Source organism: Bidens hawaiensis, unplaced genomic scaffold (genome assembly GCF_021521415.1).
Source record: "Bidens hawaiensis isolate Kalapana, Puna unplaced genomic scaffold, B.hawaiensis_p1.1 tig00001412_1, whole genome shotgun sequence".
Classification (NCBI taxonomy): Eukaryota; Viridiplantae; Streptophyta; class Magnoliopsida; order Asterales; family Asteraceae; genus Bidens; species Bidens hawaiensis.
The window spans coordinates 35779-47803 of record NW_027491079.1 but is presented as its reverse complement, the minus strand read 5'-3'; positions in this window follow the sequence as shown (position 1 = coordinate 47803).

The following is a 12025-nucleotide window of genomic DNA, read 5'->3' as shown; positions in this document are numbered from 1 at the left end:
CAGGTCTAAGAGCTTAAATAATGTGTTTAACTTCTGGAAATCACACTAATATTCCAGAAGTTAATATGGTCACTATTTGTACAGTTAGCAAACTAGTTTACCCTTAAGCGAGTTACCAAATGACCATTATTTCGGCCACAGTTTTGGATCTGCTCATGGTGTAACTTTTAGAGGTTCATGGTCAAAATTTTCTGTTTTAAACTTAATGTTTTTCTGTTCCAAATTTGTATGTCTAAACTCAGATTACTTTACTTCTGAAAATGCCCTTGCCCCTTTATATTGATTTAAAACTCGCTTTTAGTTGTGAAACATATCGGGACCTGTTTTAATAGATAAGCATGACTGGTTTTAAAGTTTCATACTAATATTAGGGTGCTCGACACCTAAATAGTGGCTTCGGTTCGTTTGGGCCCGTTAACACCTCTTATTTGGTTAAAAATATTTGTATGTTACAGCAAATTTTTGGATAGCTTGTAACCTTATATTATTACTAGTGAAGATAGTATTTTCATGACAAGAAACTGACATATAGGTGTCTTAGATTTTATGTTCGGGCTATTAAAATAAAGGTATTCGAGTAAAATAACGAAGGTGTTCACGCTATCATTTGACACTCGTACTTAGACATTTAGAGATTCAAACAAATGTGTCTTTACTTCTGGACAATATGAAAAATGTGCAAATGTTATATGGTCTCCATTCGGTTCGTTTTTAGGTTGTTTTATGTGAATTTGGCAGCCATCATAGCTCAGGTTTGGTTTCAGATTCTGCGCAAATTTTAGGTTCCAAAAACATGTTATATTCCTGCTATATTTTGGTAAGTTTAATCAAGATTAATTGTTTCAGTTTACACCCCGTTTGGTTGGTTTAAAACTGAGTTTTCAGTTCAGATATTTCATTTGCAAAAATAAGTTTGTAGCTGGTAACAAATTAGGTTCTGGAACGAGTTAATGGCCTGTGCATGAACATAGATTTCATGTATGGGTCTAGTCATTTAATAGGACAACATATGGGTCTTAAAACACTTTGGATTAAGCGAAAAGAATATAAACAAGAACTCATGGTTACCTCGAACAAATGATCAGGTTCCACGGGTTTGGAACAGCTGATTCTGGGAGCAATCAGTGAGCAGAGAGAGATGGATTAAAGCTGTGCATTTTTTTTTATTTATATCAGTTTTAGCAGAAAGATTACATTAGAATAGACTAGAGATTTAATGGGGTAATAACAATTTACCAAGGTTCTTGCTATTGCAGATTCAGATTCTTCAAGGAGAGAGTAGCGAACAATTCTTAGATGATTATAAGTATAATACAATTGTGGTTGCATGAGGGTTATAATATAAGTGATGAAGGGAAAAATCAAGTGCGGAGGATTTCTTGGATGAAGGGGCATGCAAATGCAGGAACTCTGGTTGGGAAGAAGGCACTAGGCAGGCAGTGATTGTGAATGGGCAAGGGTGGTCAGCAGCTTTTAACTGGTCAGAGGGATTGATTTTGTTATTCTGAAGATCTAATAATATCTCATGTTATATTTATTGATTTGTTATTTTTATAAACTTTACTAATTATTGCATATAATTTTGATAGGATTTAGATTATGAAACATAGGCTATGGTAGTTTAGATAATATATAGGGTGTCACAGTTCTCATTTATCAATTCTCGTTTTGTTTAGTTCGATGGCAGGTGACTGATGGTAATATAAATGATCATTTGATGTTTGGGTTTTATATATTTTGTGTACTCGGTATATTTAAATAGTTATTGAACATTTTGTATAATTACTGGACTTATCAGGTTCGGGTTAAACGAGTCCTGGTTTGATTTAGTTACATTGGGTCGAGCCCATGTTTTGAAATAAATAATTATTGTAGGGCCTATCCATAATTATGTCAAATTCTACAAAGACATTGAGTCGAGCTCATTAGATTATATCTTGAAGGTTCGAGCCAAGCCCATCGACGTATGATTCAATTCGTTATTTGACCAACATCACACTTGATAGGCTTTCTAAATTTTTTTTTTGCCCTATTTTTGGGTTGTTACAGTCTTCCCAACTTACAGGAATTTCGTCCCCGAAATTCAACGCAAGTTATATAGATGAGAATAACACGCATTTTTCTCGTTTTATATTTTACAATGTTGTTAACTTATTATAACCGGCTCCTTGATGGTGCCAAATCTGAGGTTGACGACAATATATAGGACGATAATATTAGGAATTCATCACGATGCCAAACAAATTATTGATGTCTACTAGAGGTTTAGAAATCACAAAATGAATATGATTAGTCATCCTGGCGTATACGAAAACAAGGGACTTCAGTGAGAGGTAGTTATGAAGTAAATCACAAATGAGGTTTTGAACATCATTAAAGGTCAAGCCCAAAGACATCCTATGCATCATATTCTTCAAGATTTGGTTAGAATGATGTCATCATATTCTTCAAGATTTGGTTAGAATGATGTGGTCGATATGTAGATAGAGAAACATCTACCGGTATTTAGTCTCCCATATTAGATTGTATTATAGGTTTTTCTCCTAGAGGTAATCTGACATATTATTTGATTGATTTCAGCTCTTACAGGAGTGGTGCAATAGACTAGATTTTCGGGTTTACAATTATATAAAAGAAGAAAATTATATTCTAACATCTTAATTAAAGATCCATCATCTCATGTTGTGGAAACTGTCCATTTCCCGAGAAATGCTTATTTGTAGAATTTGGACTGTTTAGGAGTGGTCCAAACAGTGAAATGGATTCTTCTCCAAGCTGTGATAACTCATGAAATTCCGCAATGTGGAGTGAATTTCAAGAATGTCCATAATGGTTTTCAGGATGGACTTTACTTAGATGTTCGCGATCTTGGGAAGAGTGTTATTGTAGGAGTACCTCTTGAAAGCTAACATCACTCGATTTGCTACCTCCAACGAGGAAGAATGCCAATAGAAATAAGTGTTATATTCATATTGCTGCCGAAAAGATGACATATTCTAATGAGAATGAATCGAGGCTATAGTTATAGGGTTACTAAGGTCGGTTCCATGCCTCATTGAGAACCCATCACGAGGTTGTTAGGTATAAATATTATGCTAAAAAGAATGAAAAATAAAGTTTTCTCATAAGATGTGAAACAATGCTATAGGAGACCTATTACCATGATTTTAGGGTAGATATCACGACATAGGCCATTAAAAAGTACCTCACCCATAATAATTCAATAACACAATAGCGTTGGTGACAGTGGGTTTGAGCATGAGTGAGATCAAATGGTGTAATTTGAAAATCATTAAATAGTTGTGTAAATCATACACTTAGTCTTACTTACAGGGTTGTGTTCTAGGGAGGGCGCACTATAAGACTCATTTCACCAATTCATGGAGCTTTGGGATGTTTCTAACGTTAGAGTTTGTATCACCTCAAGATTGCATACAAGAATTTAGCATGTGCCACTTATATTGAATATTGTCTAGGGAAAATAAACGAAGTTATGACATGATTTCATTGAAGATTACGTGTCTAATGCCTAGAGAATTTGGAAGGGTTAACTCTATAGGAGATAATTATAAATAGTATCTCTAAGGAAGTTTATCTAATCAAGGCATTAGGGAATTGATCATCATGTTAGTCGTGAAAACAATGTCAAATAAACAAGGTTACGCAGGGAGGAAAACTATGTCATTAATAGAATTACTGATTAATGCCAAGTGATTCTATTAATCTTTTTTTTTTTAACTAAGCATTGCAACCTACCATGCAAGGTCATTAATTCTACTAAGTTGGACTTAGACCAACATGTTGGAATGGATATCACAATTTTCACTTAAACGACGATAGTCTTTGGAAAATCGCACAAAGATGTCTTGTAGGTTAGGTGGACAAGGTATCATAAGGATATTGTTTGAGTCACATTTTTCACAACTACCAGTTTAACATGTTTAATGGTGAAAATATAATTATTAGATATACTAGAGTAATATGAATTTACAATAACAATGTACGGACTCCGTAAGTTACGAAAATAACTTGTGTGCCTTATGTTTATAGAAAGTCTATAACGTTGAATCATTTTGAATAGAAATGTATGGATGAAACAGTCATTAAGTCTAGCTTTATATTCGGAAAAAAAAATTTAGATAAGACGTTAAGTCATTTTCATTAAAAAAGTTTTATTGACTTGAAAAGATAGTAATAACTTGAATGAGGTAAAAGTGTTTAAGAAGAACCATGGGTGTTTATTGATTTAAACTTCTACACTAAATTTGTAGGTTCTCATAAAATTTAGTAAGTTTTAACAAAATTTAGAAATAACTTTTATAGTCTTTTTATAAAAGTTTTAGTCATTTTTAATAACTCTATAGATATAGATTGTAGATTTTTAAGAAAAACTTAGTTATCTCTAACAAAATTCGAAGAATTAAAACATTTTACAATCAAATTTAACGTAAATACATATCAAGATGATTATAGTGGCCCTAGAAGGATATGAAGTTCAACTCTTAGAAATAAAGGAGAGCGTAACTATAAAAAAAAAGAGAGTTAAGGTTTTCCCGGTTGTGGAAGCAAATAATGGGGTTTAGAATGATCCTTAGTCTGGGTTTTTGGATTCTAGCTAGCAAGTTCTAGACTCCTACAGTTTATCATTAAATATAGGTTACCTCACATCTATAGTTTAACCAATAAATCATGATATGACAAATTAGGAATTTGAGATTTTAACATTCAAACCTACAAGGTGGTAGTGCGTCATGAGGTTCATGGGGTGTTCGTATGGTTCGTTTGCATAGTAGTTAGAACTGAAGAATTAAGAAAGGATATGTCTATGAGAAGGCTCCAAATTATCTAATAGTAGTAACAAAATATTTTTAGAACTATTCATAGAAATATTTCTTAAACACAATTCTAAAGGAAAACGCATAAATAATACCAAAAATTAGGTATGCATTCCCATTGTAAGGGTTACAAAATTAGTTTTTGATAGAAGAAAATTCCAAAATTTTCATTTTTAATGAGGTTTCGGTGGTCATTATCTTTGATGAAAATGATCATTGAATGCTAAATTTTAACATAGAATGGTTGATATGGAGTTAACATGAGTGAGTATAGAGGAAGTCAACACTTGATGTTATTGAATTGTTTAGCGGTTCTAACTATCGTTAGCATCAGCCTTTTTAAGTTATATATATAAGTGGCTTCTCGAAGACAATTCCCCATAAATCCCTTTGGGTAATTTTTGTAATATAAGTAGCAAGATCATGCACAGTTGTGACAAACTTTGGGCATGCTACATGGGTCTAAAGTGTATGAAGGTGAAGTCAAAATGTTCTCACATAAGGTGGGTTTGTTCGAACATATAGGAGGCTTATTACTATCAAGGCGTATGCATATTGGGAAGCTATACGTCTGAAGTTATATGTTAATAACCTTTTTAAGAGTCTTTAATGAGATTGGAGACACTAATTAAAATCAGGTCGAGTTTTCCGAGGACCTTTACATCCTAGGTATAATATTAATATCGATTTCGAACAGGATTCGTGATGAACTAGCACTCGTACGTAAGGTTGCATCTGTGTGGAGAAGTCCGATTAGTTTCACCTGGGTCGTTGATAGTAGCCATGTAGAACCGAGGCGTATTAAATATTGGAATGAAGTAGCCGAAAGAAATATAAAAAGTACCGCCAAGATAGATAGAATTCAATGAATAAAGGAAATACAACACCAATGTTCTGCGATCTTTACCCGCCAAAGTGTCCAAAATGCTAAACGAGTCTACTATGATACTGAAAATTTTCCTGGTGTGACTGTCGCGTTGGATTAGAAGTCGTATATGGCGAAAGGTTAACACATATGTGTCAAAGAAGTAGAAATTCTAACTCATAGAAAATTTTGTTTTTTGTTTGAAATGATATAATTGTGACAAGTTTTGAATATGATTACTTGAAAGCCACTTAGGTTAAGAAGAGGAACTAATAAGGTGATGTAAAAGTCTATTAAGCTCCAAATGGAAGGTACCGGCATGCCGTTATGGTTGATAACTCACAAAGTACTTTAAGTTTGATTTAGCAATGTGTCTATTTTAGTTGTACATGTTTCTGATATTTTGTATTAGTTTGATTGGGGGTGTTGGTTACCATAACAAGGTTGCTAGAATTCACACGCACGTGCAAATTTATAATTACGTTGATCACCCATTATTATAAATTTGCCTTGCACGGTCACTCTAGTTTTCTCTCATTAGCTGCTTTATATAAATTTTGTTCATAGTTATAGTTTTGTATTTCCTTAAGAAAGCTCTTATGGAACACATAATAATGCAAAATGGGCTCCTATGTTACTCATTCTATGGCTTTCTATAGATATCGAAGAAAGTAAATCACGTAACCTTCTTTGCTAAATATGAAAGAAAGAAAAAAAAAATACTTAACACAAAAACAGGGTCGAAATCCCTAAATAATCCCGAGCATAACACGCTCCATTCAATATAGTAGCTTTCTGGCATTGGCATATACTCTCGAGCATAACAAGCTCCAATCAAATTAGTGTGCCATAAACAATAATATTGATCACGTGTGTATAAAGGTCTTACAAGTATCCATGAGAAAATCAATAGCTTATCATGTATGCACACTTTCAAATTAATCAGGTTTTCACTTGTTAATCTTCTAAATGAAGTCTTAGAGTTCTATAAGCCAAATCATAGAACTAGTCAATTCCAATAACCAACCCTTAGAGATCTTTTGATTATACCTAAGTGATATCATGTACTTATGCGGTCAGTGTCTTGCAGTGTCAGAGTCTTAGCGGGTAAGGATCCTAAAAGCATTTCGGTTAAAGCCTAGAAATCTCTAACGAATTCTAATTCGCTGAAACATTTGGCTCTGATACCAATCTGTCACACACTGCCATGGGGGCCTGGGAGTTTCATGGACAATTGGTACCAAATGTAAGCAGCGGAATAGTATTGATAAAAATAAGTTTACAAATTTTGCACTATGTATTTATAACAAGGTGTAACTACACAACTATCTCTTATCTGACATTGCTGCAATCCGTGCTAGGTTCTACTAATCTCCTTGGCATCTAATCTTCATTGTTCTTGTTCGGCATACACCTCTATCCTTAGGCATACTCATTACAATGCTAATCCAAATTGCTATCCACAAGGTACCTAAATACATGCTAAAAAGCGTCAACTAAAAAGTTGGTGAGTTCCTGAGTTTATCTCACAAACACATAAAAGAGTTAATTTATAATAGCGCGCAAGTTTGCGTGTATGTAAGTACAAAGCATGGTGCACATCAATCAAGTCCACAATCAATGCTGAATTCGATCATAAGCCTCCCCTCGACTTACAACCGAACGGCACCCGTCCCCGATTATTACTCTGCCAAGCAATAATCCAAACGTTAGGTCATATGCCGCAACGGTCTGCAGACCTCAGTGTGGTTTACCTGACATAAGGTCATTGTGCGTGGGGGTCTCCCAAATAGTACTACCCATACGAGCCATAGGCTCACTCCCTGAGTTAATGATTGCGTAATTTAAAGTGGGACAAAAATATGGCAGAAAACAAGTCTTGATAAACTTCACACCATAAGTAAAACCAGCATGTATCCAGCCCAAAAAGTTTAAGTAAAAAGGGCAACACGAAACTCACCTCATTCCGTATGCACCATGTATATGAAAGATAAGCAGTGAGCTTGCACTATGCAAGAAATCACCAAGTACGCCTAGTATATATATATATATATATATATATATATATATATTAATCAACAATCAGTTATCGAAGAACAATAAAAAATTCATGATTGGTATTGAGTTATAGTAAATTTTATGTGTTGGCCTATGTGTTTCATTCCCCGTGAATAATGTTTCCTTTCATGGACAGTTTACACTTAAATAATGTTATAATATGGTGTTTTGTGTTTTATGTATATATTTCAACCTCTGAGAGTTTTAGCTACCTTGGTTCATTTATCGGGTTTCAATAAAGTTTCCATTTTTGAAAAGTTCAGGCTTTCGGTTAGGTTTCGGGTTACCATATGACCATAGAAGCTATATAATTTATTCATATCAGAAATTTAATGATTCTTGTTCAAGACAACCACGTCTTATGTTTACAAAAGTTAACAATGTCGGCTATCACTAGTGTTGTCAGTTTTAATTTTTAAAAGAATAGTTTAAATAAACAAATACTTTTGAAATCTAAACTTCACATTTTCCAGAATTATATATATCATAAAAATGAGTTATTTTCAGGTCTCATATTTCAGAAGTTTTTGGGTTGCACGGTTTTAGTCCTTGCGCCTTCGTTTAACGTTTATTTTGGCAAAAACCGAGTTAAAGGTTTAGATAGTTTTGGTAAATAAGTAAACACTAAAATTATAATTTTATTTTCTCATACTTACTGTTAAAAATTAGAAACTACATAACTTTATATTTTACAAATGCTCGTTCGGGTTACGCCGGTTTTACCGTAACTCGCGTTTAAACGATCGTTCTTCACAAAAGAGGCGTTATATCTATCAAACATGTTTTATACCATTAATATAAAGTGTATATATATATATATATATATTTTTGTTCTGAAAAATATCTATTTTATACTTTCGAAGCATTTAAATCTTTAAAAGTTGGCTCGTTGTCGGTTTTAAACGAACCAATGAGTTTAAGCTTGCAAACGGGCCATTTTTCTAAATCCACTTAACTTCAAATGTTTTATATATTATTTTGATACATTTTAACTCATGAGATTCTGTTTAAAAACATATTTTTGTATTTTCTCTGTTTGAGGAATAACCCCCGTTTTCTTTTGTTCCAAAAATACCCTTATGTTGTAATTTTAGTAAAACTGTCTTTTGCTCATGAAACATGTTAAGACCTATTAGAATATATGAAAATAAGTTGTTTAAACATTCCACGGGTTTTTAAATGATACGTGGGGCTGTTCTGACGAGTACCAGCCTGGTTTTGGCCCGTTCGGGATCTAGTTCGGCTTTAAAGCAATGTTCACGAAAAAAAGTTTTACTAAAATTACAACATAAGGGTATTTTTGGAACAAACGAAAACGGGGTTATTCCTCAAACAGAGAAAATACAAAAATATGTTTTAAAACAGTAACTCATGAGTTAAAATGTATCAAAATAATCTATAAAACATTTGAGGATAAGTGGATTTAGAATAAGGGCCCGTTTGCAAGCTTAAACTCATTGGTTCGTTTAAAACCGACAACGAGCCAACTTTTAAAGATTTAAATGCTTCGAAAGTATAAAATAAATATTTTTCAGAAAAAAAAATATCTTTATATTTATACACTTTATATTAATGGTATAAAACATGTTTGATAGATATAACGCCTCTTTTGTGAATAACGATCGTTTAAACGCGAGTTACGGTAAAACCGGCGTAACCCGAACGAGCATTTGAAAAATATAAAGTTATGAAGTTTCTAATTTTTAACAGTAAGTATGAGCAAATAAAATTATAATTTTAGTGTTTACTTATTTACCAAAACTATCTAAGCCTTTAACTCGGTTTTTGCCAAAATAAACGTTAAACGAAGGCGCAAGGACTAAAACCGTACAATCCAAAAACTTCTGAAATATGAGACCTGAAAATAACTCATTTTTATGATATATATAATTCTGGAAAATATGAAGTTTAGATTTCAAAAGTATTTGTTTATTTAAACTATTCTTTTAAAAATTAAAACTGACAACACTAGCGATAGCCGGCATTGTTAACTTTTGTAAACATAAGACGTGGTTGTCTTGAACAAGAATCATTAAATTTCTGATTTGAATAAATTATGTAGCTTCCATGGTCATATGGTAACCCGAAACCTAACCGAAAGCCTGAACTTTCCAAAAATGAAAACTTTATTGAAACCCGATAAATGAACCAAGGTAGCTAAAACTCTCAGAGGTTGAAATATATACATAAAACACAAAACACCATATTATAACATTATTTAAGTGTAAACTTTCCATGAAAGGGAAAATTATTCACGAGGAATGAAACACATGGGCCAACACATAAAATTTACTAGAACTCAATACCAATCACAAATTTTTCATTGTTCTTCGATAACTTATTGTTGATTAATATATATATATATATATACTAGGCGTACTTGGTGATTTCTAGCATAGTGCAAGCTCACTGCTTATCTTTCATATACATGTTGCATACGGACTGAGGTGAGTTTCGTATTGCCCTTTTTACTTAAACTTTTTGGGCTGGATACATGATGGTTTTACTTAAACAATAATATTGATCACGTGTGCATAAAGGTCTTACAAGTATCTGTGAGAAAATCAATAGCTTATCATGTATGCACACTTTCAAATTAATTAGGTTTTCACTTAGTTGTTAATCCTTTAAATGAAGTCTTAGAGTTGTATAAGCCAAATCATAGAACTAGTCAATTCCAATAACCAACCCTTAGAGCTCTTTTGATTATACCTAAGTGATATCATATACTTATGCGGTCAGTGTCTTGCAGTGTCAGAGTCTTAGCGGGTAGGGATCCTAAAAGCATTTCGGTTAAAGCCTAGAAATCTCTAACGAATTCTAATTCGCTGAAACATTTGGCTCTGATACCAATCTGTCACACCCTACCATGGGGGCCTGGGAGTTTCATGGACAATTGGTACCAAATGTAAGCAGCGGAATATTATTGATAAAAATAAGTTTACAAAGTTTGCACTATGTATTTATGACAACGTGTAACTACACAATTATCTCTTCTCTGACACTGCTGCAATCCGTAATTATGTCAAATTCTACAAAGACATTGAGTCGAGCTCATTAGATTATATCTTGAAGGTTCGAGTCAAGCCCATCGACGTATGATTCAATTCATTATTTGACCAACATCACACTTGATAGGCTTTCTAAATTTTTTTTTGCCCTATTTTTGGGGTTGTTACAAAGGCATTTTATATTGTGAAATTAGTTTTAAGATATAACGGTAATTTAATGATTTTATATTATTTTAATATTATTTGACTATTAATTCATTATTAATATTTTGTTACTTATGGGGTACGAAAGTTTTATCGGTAAGATTTTATCTTGAATATAATTACGTTAGCGTATTAAAAATATTAACGGAATGAAAATAATTAAATAATATAATATTGTCGGGTTTCCCGAAACTTAAAGGATTTCAAAAGTTAGCTTTTTAAACCAAAAATGATAAAATTTAATTTATAATTTGTTTTATTTAAGTTAAAATAATTTTGCTTGATTTATAAAAATTTAACAAATTTTAACAATTTAATTGGTTTATTATATAAATAAAATATGATTTAAAAAAAAACTTTAAAAACGGCTAGACCCGGGTTCGAAGCCAGGTCCTTCGGGACACACGGTAGTGAGTTAACCAATGGACCAGAATGCTAATTCATCTTAGAGCAAAAACAGATTTATATAAATAAACACTTATGTTCATTATCCTCTTCAAGAAACCTTAGGATTCAATATGTTAAAATGGTTCCATGTTTGTTAAAATTAAGTTAGGGGTTTTGTTTTGTAGCGTAAAACGATTCAAATGCATATAAAGTTTACTTGTAAAAATGCTCTTGATTGATGGTGAACCACGGTTGGCCGGAAAACGAACTTTTACGAAAGATTATAAGGTTTAGAGAGGATATTAGATTAAAGCGATAATTGTAGCGAGATTAGATGTTAGATTTGGTGCTTTTTATAGACTTAATTGAAACGTAAAGGCGTTAATGGTCGTTATTGTGATTTTTGTTACTAGCCGGTGGTTATCGGTGGTTACACGGGTTTAATTCACCCAATATTCGCTGTTATAATGTGTTATTACTGATAATTATTGTTTGCCATTATTGAATAAGGTAGTAACGAGATTTAATTGTTGCTTGAGTTTAAAGGTTTTGAGCTCGCGAAAAAAATTTGGTTGCCAGAATTCCTTGTCACCGGAAAAACGACCGGATAAGGGGTAGGTTGGGTTATGGTTGATATAATATTATAATATTATAAAAAAATAAAT